Source organism: Manis javanica, chromosome 16 (assembly GCF_040802235.1).
Source record: "Manis javanica isolate MJ-LG chromosome 16, MJ_LKY, whole genome shotgun sequence".
In the NCBI taxonomy this organism is placed as follows: Eukaryota; Metazoa; Chordata; class Mammalia; order Pholidota; family Manidae; genus Manis; species Manis javanica.
Window position 1 is genome coordinate 7,424,714 of NC_133171.1, and position 26,821 is coordinate 7,451,534.

General features: G+C 46.1%; 1 protein-coding gene and 1 long non-coding RNA gene across 3 annotated transcripts in view; one reads left to right on the forward strand and one right to left on the reverse strand.

Annotated features, from left to right (window-relative positions):
• LOC118968366 (uncharacterized) overlaps positions 1-26,821 on the forward strand; it is a 103,207-nt gene that overhangs the window by 63,251 nt on the left and 13,135 nt on the right. Inside the window, exon 6 of one of the 2 annotated variants that reach the window (XR_012126070.1) lies at positions 15,970-16,034. The exons of the other annotated variant lie outside the window; for it this stretch is intronic. The gene's annotated coding sequence lies outside the window, so the exon portion shown is untranslated. The remainder of the gene's footprint in view (positions 1-15,969; positions 16,035-26,821) is intronic. 2 annotated transcript variants of the gene reach the window in all.
• On the reverse strand, positions 6,056-24,401 carry LOC140846691 (uncharacterized). Its single transcript, XR_012126073.1, has 4 exons — positions 24,030-24,401; positions 10,794-10,927; positions 8,295-8,384; positions 6,056-7,878 (listed from the first exon to the last, which is right to left on the reverse strand). It is a non-coding gene; the product is annotated as an uncharacterized lncRNA (long non-coding RNA).

Here is a 26,821-nt window from a genome sequence, read left to right on the forward strand (position 1 = left end):
TGTGCTCAGACAAGAGCACCAGCCTCCCCTGTTCTTGACTGTGGCCCTGCTTTCTCTTGGTCATCCTTCGCACCACTATCATAGTTGTATTTGCAAAACAGAGCCTGTTGCATTTTCCCCCTGCTTAATCTCCTTCAGTGGCTCAGGGGTCCCCATGACCTGTCCATCCTTCCCAGACTCCTTTGGGTACAGTCAATTCCTGCCTCTCTGCTGCTCCACTAGCACCAGGTACCTTTCAACACACCTGGCAGAGAGAGAATCGCCTTTCCTGCCCTCCTACCTGTCCCTCAACATTCTGTCCTTCCTCCCTGAAGCCCTCTCTGTCTTCCAAAGAGGGCTTCTCTCCTCTGGGCTTCTCTAGCACCATGCCTGCATTGGAGCATCACCACCAACTGTAACGTTACCAATGGACTCAAAGTTCTTTGCTGACACTTCCGTGTGCTCTATTAGACTGAGGGATTTGAGGGATTCAGCCAGCCAAGGGTCTGCTTCAAAGCAGGTGACGAATAGTTTTGTGTTGCATCAATGAGTGAATGAATGTGATGGGACGGGGAGCTGCGGAAGGATTCACTTACAGATGTAAAAGCATCTCATTAGCGTTGGGGTTGGCATGCTGAGGCATGACTACTGGAACTTCAAAAAGAGTTCTTATTCAGGTTGGCTGGTACTGGGTCTGCCGCGCCCCTGGGCCTGTCTTTCAAAGCAGCTGTTGGCAGAGATGGTGACTGCGGACTGGAGAGCCCCTGGGCAAGCGCAGTGGGGCAGGGGTGGGGGGCGGTGGGGTCAGAAACAATGGAAGAAAGCATGAAACCTGAAGGAGAGGGGTGTTTAGAGATGTGCGAGGGCTTTGGAACACTGAGATAAAGCCGTTTGGCTTTTGTGGTTTAAAAAATCACCTGAGTTACCAGAACCAGAAGAGATTTTCAGAGACCAGTAATTATCTGAAAGATTGATTGCTCAGAGTGGGCTGTCTAGAACACAGTACAATTTTGGTCCTTTTCTTTTTGAGTTTTCATTAGATTGTTAGCTGCTTAAAGTGAAGGGCAATGTTCATATTTACCAGTTATTTTAATTTTATGAGTGATGCCTGCTTGTAGTAAAAAGAACGCAGAATAAAAATGAAAGCCTCCTTCCCCCACTGCCCAGTACAGCATGGAGAAGACAATTAATGACTCTACCACATCTTACTATGTTGATAGGCAGTGACCACAATGGAGGGGGTGAGGACTTGATAATATGGGTGAATGTTGAAACCGCTGTGCTGTTTATGTGACACCATCATAAGATTGTATATCGATGATACTTTAATAAAAAAAAAAGAAATGTCTCCTTCATGGGGCTGCCATTAGTCTATATGGTATGTTTACTTGAATTAGAAAAAGACTCTCCTGCTGTCTGCCAGAAAATTGTATGACAACAAATATGCAAATCCACGATGCCTCCTGTACGAACGTCTCCACGTTTAATGTATAAGACCACACGGGGCTGCCCCGCCTGCTCACTCCTCCCTCAATCTACCCCCTTCAGGGGTGGCCAGATAGTTCTCTAGCCATGTGTTTACCTACATGTGTGCGTACACGTGCATATGTAAACATATTTACATACTGACACACACTATTATACAGAGAGAGGGGAGAATGAAGAGGCGGTTATAGACAGGGGCCCATATTTTACATACTGTTTAATGGCTTGCTTTATTCCCCCTGACAATGTATCTTGGATCTAATTTTCTCAGTTTATGTAAATCTCCCTCATTCTTTTGAGGAAGGCTCTTCCATAGCATGACTGTAATGGACTTAACCATTCCTCTGAAGAAAGACAATTTTTTGTTTTAATTACACACAAAGATGTAACATGTGTGAAGATCCTGAAGTATAGGTTCATAGATCCAGATTTTTGGTGGAGAATACAAAATTATCCCCCAGAGGTTGTGCTGAGTTACACTCCTGTTTCTCTGCATCCTTGCCAATAGTTGACATTATCCATCTTTTACACTGCATTAGTTTGATGGAGGAAAAGTGTCATCTCATTTTAATTTTAATTTTCCTGTTTGCTAGTGAGGTTGAGCATCTTTTCATGTATTTATCAGCTATTTGTGTTTCTTCTCTGAAATACATATATTTATCTTTATATTTTTTTAATTGACTTGTTTAATCTTTACTGTGTATTGCATTTCAATAATTTATTACCTTTTTTTTCAGCATATACTCAATTCCTTCTGCATTGGAAATAAATGATGGAGGATGAGTGAGCAATATTGCAATAAATTAGAAAGATCATATGTAGCATTTTGGGGTACAAAGGGGTCATGGAGATCATATCCAAATGCTTTATTTTAGTTGAGAAAACTAAGCTTTCGAGGGGCAAAAGAGGTTTTATAGCTGGTTAGTGACTGGTCTGAAAATTGATTATAGTTCAGGTATTTTTATAATTAATTTATTTTTAACTGAAGTATGGTGACATACAATATTATGTTCGTTTCTGGTTCAAGTAATTTTTTTCCTGCCTGATGCTGCTTCGTGAAACAGTGTTTATGAAGAGTACCCATCAGTTATTCTTTTCTGGATATTGTGTCTTCTAAGTAAATCTTCATTAATTTCACAGAGCAAATGCAAATCTGTCTATACAGGCTGCGGGCGAGGGTAATTTATCAGTCCCACGGGAATGGCTCTCAGGAGCTCTGTTACCAGGCAGAGAGCCAAGCATGGTTCTTAGATATAGCAAGAGGGTGGAACAAATAGATTTTGTGGGCAAAGGGGCATCGCAGGCCAAGGAAGGGAAGGACCCTTATTAATATTGAAACAAGGGGAAGATGCCCGCTGCCCACATGTGAAGCTGCCCGCAGGTGTGGTATTTTCTATTTTCTAGTCCTTTTGGATCAATAGAAATCATCTAATTCAGAGGCCTCCTTCCTACATTGCTTTAAAAATACTCCACACGATTTAGGGGTGTGCTGTCCACCCATATGCAACGTATTTGGTTTGCAGAGAAAACTGAGCATGAACCTTCTTTCAAGGAAAGAATAGGTAGGACGGGATTAGAGAAGAATCAGTGTTCAAGTCAAGTTCAAGACCCAAGCCAGGAGCTTCCATCATGCCAAAGGGGTTCCGCAGAGCTGGAAAAAGCAGACGGGGTGTCAGAGGCAGAGAGGGACAGCACCGGTTTATGCTGCACGCACAGTTAGAATTTGAGGTGGACAAGTTTTCTTGGTTTTCACACATTACAAGGAAGGGAGGGGAGATGGGCAAGGCCAGGAATGTCCCCAGGCCTGTTGGCCACACTGCCCAGGCAGCCTGGGCTGAGCTTCCTGCACAGGCTGGACAGGAATTTGGGAAAGTGATACATAGTTATTACCTAAATTATTTTCTGCAGCGTCAGGACAGGAGGCCTCCCTGAATTCCCAGCAGCGTCATGATCATGACCTTCCTTCCCTAAATGAGGTGGCTGCTAGAACCATTCCAGAGTACCTCCTCATTAGCCTTAAATAGCCACGCACTGTTCACGTTTTCTCAGTTACAAGATGATGATGACCATTAATTATAAGACAGTTTGCTTGTTTGAATTGGGACCCAAATAAGGTTTATATAGTGGGAATGGTAGATATGCCTGTCTTTTTAAATCTATAGGTTCCCCTTGACTTTTTTTTCCTTGCAATTTTTCCTAGAGAAAAATTGTTCTTTTTGGAGAAACTAGGTCATTTTTTTTCCTGTTTTTTTTTTTCTTTCTGATTACGTCTCCTGGGTGGTGTTTATCATGTTGCTCTGTCACCTATATTTCTGAACCTCTGAGTTGGTGAGATTTGAGAACATACAAGCTTGCTTTGTTTTGACATATGCACCTCCCACTGGGGATGTGTTCTTCCCACGGCTCCCATCTCACCTACCTGACTCCCTATTGCTTTATTCTGTTTCTGCCCCGGCCTTGAACATTCGAGGCATGCTCCCTCCGTAGGACTGTTGCATGACTGTCCTACTGTTTCTCAGATGTATGCCCTCCTTCAGATACGACATAATTAGAAAAAGTAAGACTGTGGGAAACTCCACAGGAAAAAAATGACCTAGTTTCTTCAAAAGCAACCAAAACCTGAAAAATCTCAAGGAAAAAAAAGTCAGAGGCAACTTATAGATTCAAAAAGACAGGTATATCCACCAATCCTACTATAAAAACTTTATTTGGTCTTTGATCAAATATTCTCCTTTTGTTGAGGCTGGCCACCTATTGAATGTGTGTATCCTCAGACCAGCACACCTGGTTGGAGAAGAGTGCCTAACACGCGATAGAGGTCAGTACGTGTGCGTGGGATGGATGAAAGAAAGAACTCTTCCTCCAGTCTGTACTCCGCCCGTGATGACAACGGCGGACGCTGATGGAGTCCCCCTCTGCGCCAGGTGTGCCATGTTTAGCTTATTTGGAAATGCTCAGCTTTTTTCATCATCACAACATAGGGCAGGTCCTGTTCTTACTGCCCTCCTTCAACAATCAAGTGCGGTGGGCATGGGGACGCACCGCCAAGATCCTCCTTCAAGGAAAGGCCTGTAGCTGCAGTGGCAGGGAGTGCTGTGAGCAGAGAGCCACCAGCAGCCAACCTCTTACTCAGTGTCCTGTATATCCTGTGCTGTCTGTGTTGATGACGGCTCCGGGCAGGGCTCTAAAGGTCTGGTGGAAAAGGACCAACTCCACTGGACCGCATATGCTCCAGATTTCCCCACGGGGTTGCCTGAGGCTTTGGTGCCGTCCAGCTGCTCTTTCTGCTTAACCCTGATGCCTTCACCTTTCTGAGGTGTTCATTCCCAATAAGTACCCTGCAAGCCAAACTCCACCTCAGTGTTTTCATCCTGGAAACCCCACTTTGGAATGCCCAGGAAAGAAGCGTTTAGAGAGAAACCTTCTCAAGGTCACAGGCTAGTGAGTGGCAGAGCAGGGATTTCACTGAGCTGTTGTCTCTTCGATGTGATGTGATGTTTCTGGAAATGCACTTACCTCCAGAACCCTGAACAAGGGGGAGAACCGTCAGCACTCTGGTTCAGCTCTGTTCTGGTTTTCAGCTGGTTTGGCGAGGCAGCCTCTCACCATTTAATGTTTCTGTAGGAAACCGGGTTCTTGGTCACAAATGGCTGACTACATTGCACAGTAGGAAGACAAGCTGTAGATTTCCTGTCCAGTAACTAGGAAAAGGTTCAGCGAGGGGTTCAGAAGTGTGATGCCTTGAAGAAGGGCTGTGTGGGCTGGGGAGTCAGGGATGGGAGGATGGCTGGGGTGGAAGGGTGTTAGAAGGCGTGGAGTGGGCAGTGGGAGGGGCAGACTGGGCCATGGGGACACATTAGGCTGGGGAAATAGGGGAGCAGTAATGTGGGCTTGGACTGGGCTGGGGACCTCAGTCACGCAGAGACAGGGACAAAGTAGTGACGCTGTGAAAGGAAAAACAACATGGCTGTGGAGTGTGGGACAAAGAAGAAAGAGGCAAAGCAAGCCTGAGTCCCCCAGTGCCCTGCTTGAAAGCGTGTTTGATTCGCTAGAATTTGAGGAGATGAAAACCAGCAGGAGCATTTCCACCTCTTAGGGTGACTTTCTCGCTGTCTGAAGGAGAGTGCCCAAGTGTTTGGGGGTCTGGGCAAATGGACACTTTATACTCTTCAGGGGGTCACTATACCCTTTTTAGATGACCATTCGCAATTGTGATGAGGACCTTTAAAAGTGGTGGTCTTTGATCTCCCTATTCCAGACCTGTGTGGGGGATGGGAAGAGGAGGTGAAAGGTCGTATTTCCTAAGGCAGGCATCCCTGGGAGCCCCTGCCTCTATCCTTGGGGTTTTGGTGGCCCCAGGGCCTTATCTCCTGTTCCACAGCTGGGTCCCACCCTGTGTCCCACTACATTGGCCACTTACTTTTTTTTCTTAAACCACTGGTGTCACTTTGTGATGTTTGGCTTTTCCCCTCTTGACTTTGGGCTCCGCAGATCGGGGGCTAGTTGGGGTTTCTCTCAACTAGCATGGAGAAGACATCTGTCACATATCTGGTGACGGAATGACTGAAGGGTAAGCACGGGCCAATTTCCAAGTTTATTTTCAAGTCTGGCTTCTAGAATTCAACAACACCTGCAGGCTACAGGTGTTGGGTCTGACATGGGACTGTCCATACAGCTCTGTCAGTCTCAACTATGACTCTGAGAGCAACGAGTTCCTGATTGCTTTGGCCGGCTACAGGGGCCAGCCTGTGGGGTTTTTCTTCCTATTCACTTAAGAAGTCTGTTCTTCTGGTCTTGACTTCTGCTTCAGGGGAAGGCAGTACTCCCTTCCAGCCCATTCACCATGGAAAAGATCCTTTCAGATCCCCAGTCACAGGGCAGGTGTTTTCCAGTGGGAGGCAACCAGCCCTTTCTTCTTTCTTTGGCCTCCCTTGCCTATGTGGGCTCCTCTTTGATCTACTGTCTCTTGGATACTGGAGGTCCCTTGAAGAGCCCTCCCTTGTTTACCCAGTAGCAATGAACACGCCACCTTCTCCCAGCATCCTCCGGCAAGTCTGCTGGCTGTGGTGTGAGTGCCTCGGAGAGGTGTGCGGGGGGATTCTCTGATGGAGGGCTGGGCCTCCGCTGTTGTGGGGACCGTGCCTGCAGGCAGAGACCTCTTGATGTGGAACTGGCTAGTAAAGCAAGCAGAGAGGACCATAGTTGGAAGGAGGATGCGGTCAAGGGGAGGGTTTGTATCATGGTGGAGGGCTTTGTCTATGTGCAGAATCAAAAAGCCCCATCAGTGAATGTTTGTTGAACTCTGGTGAAGAGTGAGCCGCAGGGCACAGAGATAGGAGGCACAGAGAGAGCAAGCTCAGAGGACACAGTGGGGCTGGGGAGGGAGTCTGGGGAGAGAGAGTAGGCGAATCATGTGCAGCGAAGTCCCCGGGAGAAGATAGGATGGAGGCTCCCTAGGGGTCTTAACCGTGGGCCCACATTTGCGTCATCTGGAGAATTTAAAAATGCACCAATATTGGGCCTTTTCCCAAGATAATCTACTTTAATTGGCCCAGGGTTTGGCCCAGGTATTGGTCCAAGTGATTCCAAAGTCCCAGCTGCTAAGAATGGCTGCACTGGACTTAGAAGGGACATCATTTCCTCAGGTCATGGGCAAGAGCATCATGTTGCGAGGAAGAGAAGCCTGATGTAATACACATATAATAGCTTGTATTTTCCTAGTTCATCACACTTCTCAGACTCTAAGGTACAGATGAATCACCTGGGGGTCTTGCTAGAATACAGATTCTGATGCAGCAGGCCTGGGTGGAGCCTGAGATGCTGCATTTCCAACATCCTCCCAGGGGCTCGTGCTGGCCGGCACTGTGGGTAGGAGGCTCTGTCAGTTTACAGAGGTGTTTTCATGTCAGCATCATGTTTTGCATATGACTTATGAGTAGGTCTTACCATCCTGATTACACAGATGAGGAAACAGAGATGGGAGATGGGCGAGGAGCAGAGAGAGGCCTGCAGTGATGTGAGGTGGGCCTTTTGAGCACTGGGCCAGGTGCTTTACACCTGCTGCTCACCTGGCCAGTCTCCTGAGAGCACATTCTAGTAAGCAGTGAGCCTAGGTCTTCTGACTGGAAGCGTGGAGCTTGATCTTTTGTGCCCCAGCAGCCTTCTCGAGGACACAAGAGGACACTGCTATTATAAAAGAGAGCATGAGGAGGAATAGGAGCTCAGGGAGACTGATGGGCCTCCGGAGGTGCTGCTGTGGGAAACCAGCTGAAGGAGGGGGCCAGAGGCGGAGCAGGCGTTGGAGCACACGTGCGGCCATCTTTCCTAGGTCAGGAGTGGCTCAGATCCTGTTCCATCAGGGGGCTGTCTCTGCATGCGCCCTGATAGAAGCTGAGAAGGCCCCTGGGTGGACTTCTGCAGTCAGGGAGATAAGAAAAGTCATAATCTAGGACTGGAGTTTTCAAACTTGAGTGAGCATCAGACGCCTCTGGGAGGCTTGTTAACACAGAGTTGGTCCCCAACCCCCACCCCAACGTCTGACTCAGGAGGTCTGGCATGGGGCCTGAGAATGTGCATTTCTAACACTTCCCAGGTGCTGCTTCCCAGGTTCTGTGGACCTCATCTTGAGAACCACTAGTATAACTGGCCTTGGATCCCCTGCAGGACAATGAGACCAGTCAGAGCCAGAGTGGAGTTAGAGCTGCTGGTCCAAGTGCCTTTAAATGATGAAGCACAGGGTATAGCAGTTTAAAAGGGGGGGAAAGCTGACAGTTTGATGGACTCAGTGTGGGATCAGTTGGCAAAGTTTGTCCCCCTGTCCTCTTGCTCACCTGCTGAATCTATTAGAAGTTGCTGGCTTTCCAAGTGATAGTGATGACTCCAGGGGAACTAGACTTTTCTGGGGAAAGAAAGTTCAGCTTCTGCAAAAGTAAATAAAAAGAGGTCTGCCATGAGAGAGAAGGTTCTGGAGCTTGCCCTCATGAAGCAGATCAGGGGTTATGCCAAAGGAAGCATCTGCAGAAGGGCTTGTGCACACCGGGGTGGGGAGGTCTGGCCTTGTGGTCTGAGGGGCAGGATGGGAGCCCCAGTGGGGCAAGAGAGACACAAGGTGGAAGGAGACACATGGAGCATGACGTCAGCACGGGTGGAGCAGGACCCGACAGGTAGATAGTAATTTATCACAAATGTAATGCTGCCTTCCGCTTGCACACGACTGCTGGGCTCCCAAGCTCCTTGCCCTTCCGAGCCTCCTTTTGTCCCCCCAGACTCCCTGTAAGTACGTGCAGCAGGTGCTATTGCTCCAGCCCCTGCATGAGAAAACCACGTAACTTGCCCGAAGAGGCTGGACATTGTGGAGCTCAGGTCCTCCTGTTCAGAGGCCCTGCTGTTTCTGGGAGCTGGTCATGACCCCAGGATGCTTTGATGGTGCCTGGGCATGGCTCTGGACACAGTGAGAATGGGGAGGCCCCACTGTAGCTCAGGGGTAGACCCCAGTCTCTGGAGGGGATCCCTGCTGAGAGTTCAGCCATTTCAGGTGGTAAAGGATGGAAACCAAGGCAGGTCGCTCTGGTGATTTGGGTTTGGTGGAGGGAGACCCAGAGAAGGAAGGGAGGTGGAAGTGTTTCCGTAGGCCTCATGGAGACCAGGAAGGTTCCAGGGTCACACTAGCAACCAGCTGTTCTCCCCTTGAAAATAGGGAGGGGCTGGGAGCCGGGCTCCCTGCACCAGGTTCCTGCCATTCCGGCACTTCTCCGCCCCTGCTCCTTCGATATGTTACACTTGCTCTTTCTGCCAGGTCAGGGCTCCCTCCTTCCCATGTACCACTCCGTCCCCACTGATTCCATGTGAATTAGATTTAGAAATCCTAAGAATGAAGACCTAGCTTGAGGACGAGCGTGGGGCAGCCCATAGTCCGCCTCTCAGGCTGGTCAATTGGTGGCTACTATCCGGGAGGCCTGACACCTGGTCCAGTAAGTCAGGGCCAAGGTGGCAAGGCGATGCGGTGCAGACCGGTGTCCAGAGCTGCTGGAGGGCATGGCAGACTCTCGGAGCAGCATGCCCCATACCTTGCAAAAGCAAAACAGAGCCCTTGCCCTTAGGGAGATTTGAGAAAAACTAGGATGTTAAGCAGATTTCCAAAAATTTCCAGGACTTCCAGACAAGGGGAATGAGATAAGATGTCATTTTCCAGAACTAGAGTGTAGGGAGGGGTGTGGCATCTGGTGCATCCCCCAAGACCACAGCTGGGTGAAAAGCTAGACTTGGGTAAGGGAGAGGGGAAGATGATAAATCTCCGAGGGCTGGGCTAATGGTCCATAATCCCCCTTGCCTGGGGTCAGTCCTGATCCCAGATACTGGAGTGGGCTGGGCTTGCAGGGAGGGTCTGTAAGCTTAGCTGTGAGAATAGGCAGGCTAAGGACAGTGGTGGACTGACCGAGGCCACAGGAGACAAGTGCAGATGGACCCACGTACAGCAAATCACAAAAATACCATGTCTGCAGGGAAGAGGGGCCTTTACACACAACACATGATGTTGGGACCTGTTTTCAAAGGAGAACTCCATTCTCACTCATACATTCCTCAGTGCTGGCAAAAGCACGTGATCTGTGAACATAATCCTAGAGATTCTCCTAAGGAAATTCCTGCCCAATGGGTTAACTAGGTTTCATGGTCAGAAGCCACGGGACAGTGATATAAGGAGGGGTGGCTGTGGGTGGTGAGTCCCCTGAGCATGTTCCAGCAGAGGCTGAAAGGTTGCTGACCAGCTCCGCTCTCAGGGCAGCCAGCACTGGCTTGGACGGGAGATGGGCTGGATTCCAGGGTCTCTGGGGCCCTCCTCTCTTGGACTCTGTGGGTCTGTTACTGCCAGGTCTGCTGTCCACAGGGCTGCCAGGAGCAGGATGGGCCTTCAAATGAAAGTCCTGTTGAGTTTCCTACTGTCCCAGAGGTAAATGGCAACTTATTCAGGATACATAGTTGTCCGAAGGAAACAATTCAGAGTGAATACAAAGAAAATACAGTATGTGTGTACGTTACAGCTATTTCTCATATAGGGTTCTCCTGCCAGAGCCCACTGATGTCAAAGCAAATGTATTCTTTTCAAGTCCCTTTGGCTTGTACTGGCACTGCTGTCATGGTGGGTCACTTCCTAGACCGGATGATAGTGATTTGTGTACCTGTTTGTCACCCCTGCTAGACTGTGGTTCTCTCAGTGGGATCCAGGCCTCTTAATAACTGCACTTGGCCTTTGCCTGTCTCTCCACACAGACACCAAGTGAGCGGGCCCTCCCACCTGGTGAGGGAGGGAAGCGGGAACTCCCACTACAAACCCCCACGGTGGGTGCGGATTGATTCCTTGCTTCAGGTGAGGGGCAGAAGCTGCTGTGAGCCCTTGCTCCAATCCACAGTTCACTCTGTGGTCTTCCTCAACGTATTTCAGCTCTCCAAGTCTTGTTTTTTTCAGCTGTGAAAACAAGATAACACCTCATCAAGTTGTGGTAAGGCTTGAGATAGTTTACATGTAAAACTTTCAGCCCAGCACCTTCCACAGAGCAAATGCTCAATAAATGTTAGGTCTTATTATGGCGAGTAGAAACCCTGAGCCTTACTCCTATGTGATGTTATTTGGGATTATTTATTGAGCAATTACTATATGCAGAGCCTTGTGCTATGTGCATTGTTCCAGTTAATCTTCACAGGACTCCCTCTTTTTTTCTCCTCTTTTAGGGATGAGGAAATGGAGACCCAGAGAGGTTAAGTTCTTCACAGAGGTCACTGCACTGTTAAGCGATGCAGCCAATATTTAAATTCATGTCTTGTGACATTGTGCTTGTGCTTGTCACCATTACGTCAAGTCACCTCCCCAGGTTCTTTGTGCTGCTACTCTGCATCGGGCCTGAGCTCAGTTCTGGATTCAAAGGCAGGCAGGAAAGACTTCTCTGACTTTGCCGAAGTTACTGGGGCTACCTTTCCCAGTTTGGCTTACTTGTGAGCCACCCAAGAGTGCAAAGGAAGTGTGAGTCATGCCTGCAAGAGAGTCAGTGGACAGCCTCCCAGGGCCTTCCTGCCCCAAGATCTGTGGTCAGTTCAGCCTTCAGCAAGTAAGTAGTCATCTGCCTGCTTGGTTGGGGGCTGGGCGGCATCTGCATACAAGGGCGACCTCCTTGTAAAACAAGTCCTTGGGGCCTGGTCTGGTTTCCATGGCCACAGCAGCCAACAGCAGGCTGCCAGACCCACCTCACTTGCATGTAGATACTCAAGAAATACCACCTGCGAGTGAATCCATGTGCGTGATGAAGGCTGAGCCCCATGTTGTATGTGCGTTCTATGTAGGATTTTCGAAGGGAAAGATTTGAAGGGATGCAACTGTAGACCTTGACCACAAGTGACTTTATTCAAAAGCATTTTGTTAGAGGCCTGAAGGAGGCTAATATTACTAATACGGACTGCTTATTAGGTACTTTGCCAGACGAGTTCAACATTTTTCCTCATTAAAGCACCCCAAAACTACAATGGTAATGACCTTCTGTTGAATGCAGAGTGTTATAATTACTAGAGATGATTTAAACATATAGTCATCATGTCCACCCCCAGTAGGACCTTACAGAGGGTGAGGGGAGGAGGGCAGCCTCCCTCCCCTGTGCCCCTCCTTGTGGAGAACTCTGTCTATGAAATTACAATTATTCCCTCCAGCCCCTGAAAGTCTGAGGTTACAAGGTTCAGAAGTTTGCTCTTGTCCACAAGCACATAATCAATTCCATGGTGGAGTTAAGGTGAAAACGCACGTCCGTCTCACTCTTCCCACTACCCCACACCACCAGACACTGCTTCATGAACTGAAGCTGAAAGAGAACCAGATTTATTTTTAACTTTACTGTCGACTGGCATGTCACCCCCATGAGTCTTCTCAGTATTTTGTGTTCTTCTCTCGCACCTGAAAGGACCTTGTGTACCTGGCTCGTTCCCTCAGACTGGAGTATGAAGGTGCGAAGGAGCCATAATTCTGTGCCTTCTGAAGGTGCTTGGGGTCAAGCTTACATTCAGTACAGAATGAGTTTGCTACCCTGAAAACATTTGAGTTGATTATCTGCAAACATTTTTGGCCATAGACAAAAATGATGAGAGTTGGGAAATTAAATTAGTACAGGAGCAAATCAGGTTTTAAGAATATATCATCTGTCTTCAGGACTCCACACTCCAGGATGGAAATATTTAAATAATTGAATGTACTTAACTTTCTTTCATTTTCATTGAGATGTTTGGCAGCATGTGAGTCTAATCTGAGTTGGATCATTAATCCTGTTTCTTAGCATGGAATAGAGGCTCAAGTGGTCCTTGTTGAATTCATGAAAAATGCAGTCTTGTCTGCTTATTTTTTTATTGTGCTAAAATACACATAAAATAAAGTTATCATTTAAATCATTTTTTAAAGTGTACAGTTCAGCGGCATTAAGTACATTACATTGTTATGCAACCATCACCCCCATCCAACTCCAGAACTGTTTCATCTTCCCAAACTGACACTCTGGACCCATTAAACACTAACTACCCACCCCCCCTTCCCCAGCCCCTAGTAACCCCCATCCTACTTTCTTGTCTCTGTCAATCTGACTATTCTAGGAACCTCATATCAGTGGACTCATCCTGTGTTTGTCCTTTTGTGACTGACTTATTTCACTGAGCATAGTGTCCTCAAGATTCATCCATGTCATAGCCTATGTCAGAATTTCCTTCCTTTTTTAGGCTGAATCATATTCATTGTATAGATGCACCACTTTGTGTTGATGGACTCGTCAGTTGATGGACCCTCAGGCTGTTTCCACCTTGGGCTACTGTGAATAGTGCTGCTATGGGTATGGGTGTGCAAGCATCTGTTGAAGCTCCTGCTTTAAATCTTTTCTGCTTATTTTTGTATCCTGCATCATCTTTCTCACTGAGAGTGAATACTCTCTCCAATCTCCCAGAGTAGCACATCCGGGTCCTTTTTCAATACTGTAGGTAAAGGCAAGCAAAAAATTATTGGAAAAATGTTTCTGACCATAAACTTGGGGGGAAAGCTACCTTGCTTCCTGCTTTGAATCTCACTATTAAATTGTCCACTTTTCATTCTACTTCTGGGCACACTGAGCAGTTAATCTTTCTGTTTAGTCACCAACATGTGGTTTGTAGGGGAGGCTGTGGAGGAGGGCAGAGTGACCCCCTCGGGCACGAAGCTGGGACTCCTGTCTCTTCCGCTCCCTCCTGACATTCTGCACATGTTCACTTGGGACTGGCAGCTGCCCTGCTACATCACTCTCTGTCACTTCCTTCCCTGTATTTCAAATCGAGCTTCCAAAGCCCTGAGTGGCCGCCTGGTTGAGAAGTCTTAAAATTTTTTTTTTTTTTAAATCAGCACTTACAGAGTAGCTCAGCTCCATTTACCGCACTCTAAAAAGTTTGGCTTGATTCGGGTCTCACCCGCGATGACTCCTGAACCCCTCCATCTGCGTCTCCTTCTGCATTTCGGTTCCACCGCCCCGCCCCCACCCGGCCCTGACGCTCCGGCTGGTGGGTGGGGGAGGGGCACTCCTGCTTTGGGCTTCATCACAGTAAAGCTATTCTGGGTCTCAAAAGGCCTCATAAATCTGCTCCCCAGATGCAAGTCTCCATAAAAGGCTCCTCTCTTTGTGTGAGTCTCAAATTTCCCTTCAGTTTAATTGCAACAAATGAATAATCAAATGGATGAGGTGAATCGTAACACCAAAAAAAAATTTTTTTTAAATTTTTAATAGTGAGTTGTGAGTCCCCACCTCCCTCTTTTGTTGATGAGTAGCCAAGTCTGTAGCAGGTTAACACGCAGCTCCTCGGAAACAGGAGTCAAAGATAAGCGGAAGGCCATGAACCAACGCACAGATTTGAATAAGCAAAATGTCAGCGCGTCTCAACATATTATTTCTTGAAAGGAACTAAGTAACCTGAGTTTGAGTTTATTAGGGTAATTTACAAGAGCCTGAGATTTAAGTTTTCTTTAAAGAGTTAAGAGAAAGATAGACCTGGAGGCCAAAGGCACGGGACTCACAGTGTGACATTGTGAGTGAGGACGGTGACCTTGGTGTGGAGAACAGGGTCTCCAGTGCTCGTCTCGGGCGGGGCTCACTACTGACCCTGCAGATGTGGGGAAGTGGTGGTGGTGCATTTAGGACTGGTGGCCTGGTGGCCTGGTGGCCTGGGGCTGCATGACATCACAGGGCACCAATGACACCAAGCAGGACAGCCAGCTTCAGACGTCCTCTCAATCAAAAGCCTTGCAGTCACCCAGCGGGCATCTTCCCTCTGCCTGCCGCCATGGATATAAAAACTACATGGTCTTCTTTCTACCTGGTACATAACTCTTTAAGCCTTTTATGATTAAAAAAAAAAAGGACCACTTGTTGATAAAGACCATTTTAAACAATACAGAGCAGCATAAAGAAAACAACTTGTCTTCCTTCCTTCTGGTTTCTCCCCCATCATCATGGGATTGGATGTGAATCCTTTTGATTTCCTATTGTATAGAAATGCAAATCATATGTCAGATAGCTTTATATTAGAGAAATGGGGTCATAGTTTACCTACTATTTTGCAATTTGTCTTTTACTTGACAATATGTCATGGAAATATCTTCCCAGATCAATATACTGAGACTTAAAATCATTTAAGAATTGCATAATATTAAATATAAAAATTCGCTGTAACGTATTCAATCCTGTGGATAGACTGTCCAATTGTTTCTAGTTTTTTACTATTATAAACAATACTGCAGCCAAAATCCTGTGTCCACAAGTACTGAAGTTTTTATTTCTGTGGAATAAATACTTGAAGTGAGATTGCTGGGTATGCCTAATTTTAACTTTAACAAATAAAACAAATAACACTTTAAACTTTAACAAATAAAACTGTTTGAAAAATGTAGTGATACACACCACCACCAGCCATGTATGCGAGTCCCTTTCTTCACATTCTCACAAAGACTGATGATGTCAGTGTTTCAGCTTTTTGTTAGAGATACCTCATTATTTTTTTCGATTTCTAATTATCTGATTATTAGTGAGACTGACCATTCTTTAAATAATTTATTGGTTATTTTCATATTCTCTCACATGAATTGCTTATCTCTATGTTTTTCTCGTATGTTTCTTTTTTCATCATTTATATGGTTAAAAATATCATGGATATTAACTCTAAGGCTGTTACAGTGACACAGTATTCTCTTCCAGTCTATTGTTGATCTTTTGACTTCATGGCGTCTTTCATCACATAGAAACCATGATGTCTTCGCAAAATTTCCTTGTAGTCAGATCCCTCCGCCTTTCCTTTTGACTTCTGATTCTTATTTTGCTGAAGACCTTTTCTATTTCAAGCAATTTTTTTTCCCCCAGTATTTCATTCTAAAGCTTTTATTGCTTCTTAATCTCTCTTGGAATTTATTTTTAAATATGATATGGAGAAAAGGGCATCTAATTAAATTATTTTCCAAATGCCTTCCAGGATGCCGACATTGTTTATGGAATACCCTTCTGCCCTTTGAATTGATGACCTTCCTTGATCATGTGGTGAGTTCCCTTATACCCTGACCTGCTTCTGGCCTCTCTCTTCTCTTTCAGTGGTCTGTGTGTCTGTTCCTGTGTCAACTTTACAGAGTTTGTAGTGGCTTTTAATAATTTTAATACATGGAAGGACAAACCACCTTCCCATTTTTATTTTAAAACTTTTTTTTGGCAATTTTGTGCATTTCTTCTTCTATGGAAATGCTCCGATTATCTTTAGCGTGGAAACATTTTCTTGGTGTTCTGATTGGAATTCTTAATAAATTATTATAATAATTTTGGAAGATATATGTATCATTGTTTTCCCATCTAGGGATCATTTTGTTTTATGTCTTCTGATAAAATTGTATAGCTTGCTTAGTTTAAGTTTTATATGTTTCTTGTTACATTTATTCAAAGATAAGTTGTTTTCTCCTCTATTATGAATAAGATTATTTTCCCATTTCCTTGTTTTATTATTAAGATTTGTTTTTTTTAGAGCAGTTTTGGCTTCACAGCAAAATTTGTGTTTGGTACTGAAAGTTCCCATATAGTCGCTGCCCCCCACATGCACAGGCTCCCCACTATCAACATCTCCCATCAGAGTGGGGCGGGCATTCGTTACCATTGATGAACGTACACTGACATAACACTGTCACCCAAAGTCCATACTTTACATTAAAATTCACTCTTGGTGGTGTACGTTCTGTAGGTTTGGACAAAAGTATAATGATGCATATCTATCATTATAGGTGTATAATGTACACATTATACATATCTATATATAATGTATAAAAATTCAGAGTATTTTTGGTGCCTTAAACATCTTCTGAGCTCTGCCTATCTATTCCTTCCTAACCCGGCAACCACCGACCTTTTACTGTCTTTATAGTTCTGCCTTTCTCAGAATGTCATATAGTTGGAATTATGTAGTGCACAGCCTTTTCAGATTAGTTTGTTTCACTTAGGAATATGCTTTTAAGGTTCCTCCAGATCTTTTCGTAGCTTGATGGCTCATTTTTTTTAGCACTGAAAAAGATTCACTTGTCTGCATGTACTGCAGTTTATTTATCCATTCTCCTACTGAAGGATATCTTGGTTGCTTCCAAGCTTTGGCACTTATGAATAAAGCTGCTGTAAATGTCCATGGGTAGGTTTTTGTGTGGGCATAAGTTTTCAACTCTTTTGGGCAAGTATTAAGGATCATGACTGCAGGATCATATGGTAAGAGTACGTTTAGTTTTTTAAGGAAACCACCAAACTGTCTCTCAAAGTAGCTGTATTATTTTGCATTCCACCAGCAATGAATGAGGGCTCTTTTGCTCCACATCCTCATCAGCATTTGGTATTATCAGTATTCCAGAATGTGACAGTTCTAGCTGATGTGTAGTGGCATCTCATTGTTTTAGTTTGCATTTCCCTGATGACATATGATGTAGAGGATGTTTTCACATACTTATTTGCCATCTATATATCTTCTTGGGTGAAGTGTTTGTTAAGCCCATTTTTAAGCTGCGCTCTTTGTTTTTTTATTGAGTTTTAAGAGTTCTTTGTATATCTTGGATAATAGTCCTTTATCAGATATGTGTGTTTTGCAAATATTTTCTCCCATTTTGTGGTTTGTATTCTCGTTCTCTTGACATTGTCTTTTGCAGAGCAGAAAATTTTAATTTTAATAAAGTCCAGTGTATCAATTCTTTCTTTCATAGATTGTTCCTTTGGGGTTTTATATATAGAGTCATTGCCATACCCCAGGTCATCTAGGTTTTCTCTCATATTATCTTTGAGAGCTGTAATGTTTTGCATTTTTGATTTGTGTTTGGGATTCATTTTGAGTTAATTTTTATGAACAGTGTAAGGTCTGTGTTCAGATTCATTTTCTGCATGTGATGTCCAGGTGTTCCAACACCACTTGTGGAGAAAACTATCTTTGTTCCATGTATTGCCTTTGCTCCTTGGCCAAAGATCAGTTGAGTATACTTACGTGGGTCTATTTCTGGGCTCTCTATTCTGTCCCACTGATCTATTTGTCTTTTTTTTTTTCACCAATACCACACTGTCTTGATTGCTGTAGTTTTATAGTAAGTCTTGAAACAAGTAGAGTCAGTCTTCTTACTTTTTTCTTCTCCTTCAGTACTATGTTGGTTATTTGGGTCTTTTGCCTCTCCATGCAAACTTTAAAATCAGTTTGTTGATACCCACAAAATAACTTGCTAGGATTTTGATTTGTATTGTATTGAATTTTATAGATTAAGTTGAGAAGAATTGACACCTTGGTGATATTGAGTCTTCCTATCCATGAACATAGAATATCTTTCCATTTATTTCATTTTTTGATTTTGTTCATCAGAGTTTTATAGTTTTCCTCATACAGATCTTGTATATATTTTCTTAGCTTTATACCTAAGTATTTCATTTTGGGGGGCACTAATGTAAATGGTATTGTGTTTTTTATTTCAAATTCCACTTGTTCATTTCTGATGTATAGGCAAGTGATTGACTTTTGTATATTCACCTTGTTTCCTGCAACTCCATTTCCTTTTTAAACTGGTTTTTGCCTTCATAAACAAAAGCTTTTGAATTTTATACACTTACTATATGTAGCTACTACATTAAAATCTCTTAATACTTAGAATAGGTTTTAAAAATAGAATCTTTTTGTTTTATAGGTGTATAGACATCATACATATGTTTTCTTCAACATTATTTCCCCCTTTCTATATATACCTCTCCCAAAGGATCGCACTTTAAAAATTGTTATCAACTGGTAATGAGAATTCCACAGTTAGTAAAGGATGTCAAACTTGGGTAACCTGTTGAATCCTCTGGAGGCCCTGAAGTGTCAGCTTAGAGAAGTCATTTGCACACCATGGAGCACAGCACAGCAGGACAGAAACCAGGGCCTTACAAAAAGGGGTGGAGGTGTGTCACTTCTGAAGGAGCTGGGGGAGCACTCAAGTACAATCAGTAAGCAAGGACAGGGTGAGGAGTGCTGACTGCCAGCTGCCATCAATCACAATGTCAACATGAGCCCAAGAGGCAAGGGTGTGGTTGAGGGTGGAATCCAGTAAGATCCCTCACCAAGCTTTGGGCAGAAAACTTAAGAAACCTGTGGGGCGGATACCAGTGTCTGACTGTGAACTGAAGCTGAGGTCATGGGCCAACCCAAGCGAATGAGGTGGTAGGAAGTGGAACTTGAGAAGCAGATGTGGGTGGTCCAATGTAATCCCAGGGTTTAGGGCTCTTGGTCTTTAAGTTTAACCTGAGAGCTTGCTTCCTCGTCTTCTGGTTGTCCTAAAAACAGAGTTTGATAGGCATCTTGGGAGTAAAATGCTGAGGGTAAAATATTGAACAAGGTAGACAAGAGTATTTTCCAATTGTTATCGGGGGCTTTCATTCTTTATGAAGGAAGAATTATCTTAAACCAAATATTTTACAATAATCCTGTTTAAAAAAACAAAATATTGATAAAAATATGATTTGGAAAATAAAAACCTAAGGAAAAAAAGATGAGTGACTAATAATTTCATCTCTTAAAGATAACCTCAATTGACTTTTCAGTGTATTTTCTTCCAGTTTCCTATTTTTCTATGACTTGAGATCGTATAGAATCTATATAGATAAGCAATTATTTTGCCTTCTTCCTTGTTGTTATACCTGGTGGTATCATTAAAGTATGTGATCAGGGATTTTGTCTGCATTCTCACTCTATCTTCAGTGCCCAGCACAATGCCTGATACACACAAAGAGCTTATTTGTTGAACGAATGTAGAAAGTCATTACAAAGTCTTTATGAACATAGATTTTAATGGCTCCATGAAATTTCTCTTGTGGACATGGCCTAATTTGCAGACGCGTCTGAGACCACCGCTCTCCTTTCTCTCCAGTCGTGTGTCTTTCCGGGCCTCGGCCACCCTGAGTCTCTAGGAGGACCTTGAGTGCAATGATTCTCCTTCTCACCCTCCCTGCTGTGTGCTTGATGTTTCCTCCTTCCCTTACCCTCTCTGCCCAGCTAACTTGCCTTTTAGGTTCCAGCTTAGTAGACGCTCTGGCAAGACTGCCATGCTCCAGCCTGCAGTAGTTGCATAGTATTCTGGCCTATTAACTCAGGCTCCTGGCAGCTAACAGAAGGCACAATAGGTCTAAATAGGTCACTGAGGAGAACTTAATGACAGACCATTTGCAAAGGTATAGGCTGGGTTATGGAAAACGAGCGGGGGAAGGCAGAGCACCCTGGTCTAGCAGCTGGGAGATCACGGGCAGCTCTAAGCCTGGAGGGGCAGGGCCAGGAAGGGTTCTGGGGTCCAGAGTAGACTCCTGACAGCAGCTTGTAGGAGAACACATACACTGACACCGTGGTGTGGAAGAGAAGGTGTTCATCTGCCTCTGTCCATTTTCCCATCTCCTAACGGAGCCTCCTGCAGTTCAGCCCTGTGGAAGCCAGAAGCAAGGGAACCCCTGGATATAATTTATAAAACCTGGAGCTCAGAGCAGGGAGGAGGGGGAGAGCAGTACACCCAGAGGGGCAGACAGGATGTCCCACTCATCAGCCCACCTCTGTCCAACACCTGCTCAACTGTATGACCCTGTACATTGCTGCCTTTGCCTCCCACCCTCTCATGGAAGATCCCGGAAGTCAGGACCTGTGCCTTACCTCTTTGGGGGAATGCACCCCAGAAGTAACATGAAAGGGGGAAAGTCAGCAATGTGCATAGTGATGTTCCCAACATCGCGGTAATAGCGGGGGATTAGAAATGCCCCCAAATAGGGAAGGAGTCTAGGAAGCCAGCTAGGATGTGTTGTCGTACAGTCATGAAAAGATTCTCAGGTGGGCTCTGTAAACACATGCAAACAGGGGTTCGAGATAACAAATGACAACAGCAAATCCTGCTGATCACAAATTTGTCAAAATGTGTAGATGTGTCCTGCATAGGAAAAGATTAAAGGCGTTATGTTCATGAGAGTTAAGAAACACTGGCCAAATGTCACTTCCCACAGTTTAAAATAGCAGACTTTTGATAGAATTTGTCACAAATGTGAGTGCAAAGTAGCTAGAATAGTTAGGACTGTGCACAATATAAAAAAAGGAGGATGGCAGCTTATGTTAGGGGGCTATATTGGGAAAGCCACTTGCCTTTTGTCAGTTGAACCCCCAAGTCCTCAGTATTCTGGCTGGTGATGAAGCTTGTTTTCCAGTTCCCCATGGTAGATGGGGGGTGAGTCTGTTGGCTGACACACAGCAAAGGGTATTCAAAATTTCTCAAACTTGCATGTGCGTATGAATCACCCGGGGATCTTGATAAAATGCAGATCCTGATTCTCTGGGTCTGGGTGGGACCTGAGATTCTCCAGTTTGAACAAGGCCCCAGGAGGTGCTACCTCTGCAGGGCCTGCCCACCACCCGAGTGGCAAGACTTTACATCAGTGGGATTTTCAGTGGGATTTTCTGTTGGCTTTTTTACCTTTGAAAACTCATATCTGCATTTGATAAGCATACAAGTCACACACTTTGTTACCCATGCCCTCTCTAGATTCTGATACATGGCAATAGAAAGCTTGCCCTCAGGTTGAGAATCCCAGTGTTTCTGGGCCTATCAACCAAAAAGAACTGGATGAATTTTACTTTTTAGAGTAAGTATTCCAAGATCAAAAGCTTTAGTATTTCTGACATAGGTATTGCCATGTTGAGACAGATTTTTCAAACTGCATAGGATTATCATACTTTCACTTCCTAGCCATAGTTGTTTTTATGATTGTCATCTTGTATTTCTCAAACTAGCTTTGGGTGAGAAACTTGAAATTCTTCACAGAGCTTCTAACTTCATGAATTCTTGACCACAACCCTGTGGAGGTGATACCAGGTTTTGATAATGTAGGATTCCAAATAACGTCCAGTGACCAATGTGGTTGCACTAAGCCATGGGGGAGGCAGCCCTGATACACCGTTGGCGTCTTGTCTGCTTCCATGGCTCTCAAAGCTCGAGTCAGGCATGCTTCTTGCCTTAGAAGGAGTCTCCCGGGAGGAAATAGCCATCCTTGCTGATGCCATTAGACACCCTCTTTTTTTAGGCCCCATTTCATTTTCACTGAAATTCTCTTCTTTTGCACATGTCAGTCAGGAAAACATTTCTACATGGCTTAGAAGCCCAGGTGTTTGGGGTTTTATTTTTTATTTTTTCTCTCTCATTTCCCATTAAAAAAGCAGCAAGAATGTAAGTCAAGTTCCTATTTGCATGAGTTAGTCTTTCTTACTGATTATATTTTCTAGGTGGGGATTTAAAAATTAACTTCCAGATCCAGCAATCTGAGATTAACCCATGTAACTGCCTTATTTTTTTCTTCTCCCTGCCTTATCCTTCTTTGCTCTGTTTTCTTTTCCTAGTCTGGTATTGCTGCTGGACAGAGAGTAAGTCCTTGGCAGAGATGCCAGGCTCACCACAAAGGGTCATCACCACTTCCTGTGAGTGGGTGACACAGCTGAATACGTGAGCTGGGCAAGAAGTGAGCAGGGAGGGGGTTTCTCTGCACGGCTGCATCCCTGACTCATGGTGTGACCTTGGGTGCGCCATTTAGCCGGCTGAGCTAAGTCTTTGTGCTCTGGATGAGACCCATCCCCTGTAAATCCAGAAAGCAATTCTCAAAGAATTATGGCATTTTCATCCTCACAGATGTTTTGTGAAGATTTCCGAAGAGCTCTCTTAACAGATTTATTCTCTGGTCCCTTCAAGTTGAGTATACATATATCACTCACATGAGGGAGCATCTACTCTTATAGCTTCTAAATGTGTGTGTGTGCACAAATATATATACACATGCTAAAAAAGAGGCAAAAAATGCAATGCATCCAACAGCAGATAGATGTTTATCTGGGACTGGGTCTTGTCACCACTCTCCTTCTTGCAAAAATAGTGCCCCTAGCCAGTTACCAGCAATTTATGCAACAGAGATCAGGAAATAGCCAGGTTCATAGACTGTGGAGGGATGGGAACAAAGCTGTCTACTGAACCATCTGCTTTTTCTTAGTTGTAGAAAAAGAAATTACAGATTTGGAGGCAGATCGTTTTTAGGGACTTCCCAGCTATAATATTCGATCCCAGTTTGCAAAATTCCTCTTCCGGGTTGAGACTCTCACAGGCCTCTGTGACCACCACAGAGAGTCAATACCTCCAAGATACACTCTCATTTGGAAATACTCTAAAAAGATGGAATTTGGCTGCTGTAGGATCTTCTGCAACCATGCACAGAAGCAGCTCTGTGCTTCCCTCCTCACTGCTAGGACCACAACCTCCAACCCCTATTTCTAGTAGAGGGAAGTGCCTCCGCGTCTTGCGTCTTGGATGAAAGGTGGCCTACTTTAGAGAGGGAAGGGGGGAATGGGAATAAAACAAAAGTGAAGTTGATTTGCATTCAGATGTTTTCATTAAATATGAATAGGGCTTGAGCGTGAGGGTAGTTTCTCTTTATTCACTTGCAGGTTGCCACTGGTGGTTGGGGTTTGCAGGGCTGGCTTTGGGAGGAGGGGAAGGCAAAGGGAGGCGACCGTACCCCTGGAGCAGCAACAGGTTCCGGCTGTCGTCCTGTGCTCTGGCACTATTGCCCAGATCGCCAGGAGCAAGTTCAAGGAACTGAAAGATACAGAATTTTCCAGCAACAACCAGAGAACATCTTGTGGCCAGTCTTTAACCAATGAAATACGCTCTTGCTTTTAAAAACAATAACCCAGGTTTATGGTCAACAGAGAATATCAGTGGAGGGACAGACGGGTGAAAAGTGGTACAACAGGATCCCCCAGTGCAGGCATCTGATGGGTTGAAGTGCTCCGTGAGCCCCTCGGCATGTGTGGTGTGGGGGAGGCTGGGGCTGGAGAATGCCGCCTGGCCTTTCCTTGGCCTGTGGAGCCGGCAGCCCTGTGCTTTCTGGAAGGAATTCACGAAGCCAGTGAAGAGGAGGGTATGGGGCAGGAAGGGCTGGCAGCCCCTCTCCATCCATCTCTAGCTTTTGAAGGGAGATCGGGAGGCCTACCTGCTGATGACTGCAGAGGAAGCTGCTGCTTTGAGGAAATGCAGGCTCGGTGCCCAGCGTGGGCTTTGTGGTCAGTCACAGTCCAACCCTGAGGAAGCCCTTGAAGCCGAGTGTCTGGTCAGGAGAGGTTTTTGTATCTTTGTTCTCTTATCTTTTTTTTTCTTTTGAGAACTGGGGCCTCCCAGTGCCTCTAAACACACACCAGCTGAGTGACTGTTTATTTAGCCTTCCTGCAAGGCTGGCTCTCATCACCCACGTCTCGGCTTGTCCTCGTGTCATCCTCCACAAGCGAAACTTGGAAATTTCCATCTCTCCGCTCTAATCCAACTCTCCCCTGCCCTGGGGGTGTTGGAGCCTCACAGCAGAGAGCTGTTGTCAATCCTGGCTGCACATCAGCGTCACCTGGACAACTTTGAGAGCACAGATGCTCAGATGACACGTGGACCAACAAAATCAGCATCTCCAGTGGGTGGATCCCAGTCTCAGTTTTTAGAACTTCCCAGAGTGATTCCAATGGGTGCCAGGTTTGAGAGCCATGGGCACGGGGGTTACGAGTACATCCAGTGGCCTGGGCTTGACTCTTGGCTCTGCAGCTGCTGTTAGGCTTGGGCATGTTATTTACTGCTCTTGGCCTCGGTCTCCTCATCTGTACAATGGGAATAATGATGGTGGCAACAACAGCACCGGTGTTGCTGTGAGGAGTAAACGAGTTAATATGCAGCAATGACTTGGAAACTGGCTGGCACTTAGGCGGCACTCATGAATAGTGTTCGCCATTTATCTCTTATAATGTAAGAGGCATCTTGAGAAGTGGGATAGGTGGGATGGTGAAGGAGCCCGAGCACGTCTCATGAGGTACAAAGAATTGGAGCTATTTCTCCTGGAAAGGAGGAGCCTCTGCGGAGATATGATGATTGTCTTCAGATTCCTATCAGATGGGAGAGGAATGTGGCTTGTTTTGCATGATTGTGAAGGAAAGAACTCAGATTCAGGAATGGAAAATTCCCAACAGAGCCTTTCAGCAGCGAGAAGCTGTCAGAGAGAGTGACCAGGCTTTGGGGTCTTTAAGCAGCAGTGGGGTAGTTTTTGGTGGGTGTGTTATAAAAGGAATCACAGTGGTGCCACATGACTTCCAAGGCCTTTTCTAGCCCTTGCCCTGCATGTACTAAGTGCCACTAGCTGTTAGCATTACTCCGTGTTCTCCTGAAGGGGCAAGGGCTGGCAGGTTGGTGGGGGATGCCACAGGTGAGTCTAAAGCTGCGTTGAAGAGAGTTAAACCCATTTTCAAGTCAAAGAGGTGAGCCTGGGCTGGGCCGTGGAGTGCGGCAGTGTGGGCCTGGAGTCTGGCTGCTGAAGCTGGATCCGGGGCGGGCCTGGGACTGCCGCCGTGGGCAGCGTCTGGGGTGTCCAGAGGCCTTCTGGTTGAGCTCTGGACACAGTTGGATGGGTGTGTTGGCTTCGTGTAAGGCAGAGGGTCAAGGAAGTAGGCACTTTCTCCCCCTGAAGCTGTGAGCTGTGGCAGGCCCCTACCAGCCTCCCGCACGGCTCCGGCCTGCGCGGCTGCTCCCCTCCACTCTCTTCCCCCTGCAGTCCTCTTGGGTCTCCTCTGTGAGGCGGCACCCTGAAGCCTGTCTCACTTACCCTTTCTTCCAGGAGTGGGGTGGGGAACAGCACTGGGGGTGACACTATTGCACTAGAAACCGAGCTGCCCCTTTTGATAAAGCAGCTCCTCTTTCACCCTGTTGTGGTTGCCTGGCATACATTCGGTCACTTCCCTTGCCATGCGTTTGGCGGCTGGGCCTGCACAGGCCCCGGGTCCTCCTCCAGCCCGCCCTGGTGCTCTGTGGGGCTCAAAGGGCATCCTTTGGTCACACTCCCCATTCCCCTCCTGCCACCTGCTCCTACCCTGACGGCACAGCTGCACCCTGGACCTCATCGTCCTGCAGGGCTGTAACTTAGGGTCTCCATCTCTGAAATGTTCTCTGTGGCAATGACCTCTCCTCATTGCCCTGGTTACTCATTCCCACCAAACCTGTCCTTGGCCTTTGTGGTGATCCCTGGAAGGGGGCCTATTGTGGGGCATATGTACCCACCCTCCCGGTCGCACTTGGATTCCTTGCTGAGCCCAACAGCATCGTTTGCAGAGGCATGCCAATTCCCTCACACTCCTGGCCTCCCACGGAGCCTTCCCAGCCTCCCCTCTCCCCAGACTGCTGAGTCCTGCGAGGCGCTTCCTGCACCAGAGGTCAGCAGGCCCCTGCCCATCCTGCGTGGTTCTCACTGTGCGCGTCCATCTCCCTTCGCTCCATTTTTAGCTCCCTATCAGGTTCCCATGACAGCTGCTCCAAATCCTTTCCACTCGGCTTGAGCCCTAACTGACCCTGCTCGCCTCCTCTGGCTGCACAGACGGCTTCTCTGGACTGGCTATGCAATTCACCCCTTTGTGCTGCCGAGGTGCCTCCCTGCCTGCCTTCCTGTATGGATGATTTCTTATTTTCTTGTCTTTCATCCTGTTGTCGGGAGGAAATGTCCCTTGATTTTTCCAAGCCTTCTTCCTCTGCCCCTAGCTCTGTGGCCTGTCTCTCCTCTGGGACCCACTGCTGCCTCTCCTCACCTTCAACCCCGTCTCCTCTGAGCCTTGAGTCTTGAGATTTACTCTGACTTCCTTCACCTTCGAAAGCCACCAGTCCCAGGGCCTTTCCATTGCCTCCCTCCTGCCTGCCTCCTTTCTCTGTCGGCTCCCTCATCCTCTCAAGCTGGTTTCACTTTCCACCCCTTGTCCCCCTGAACTG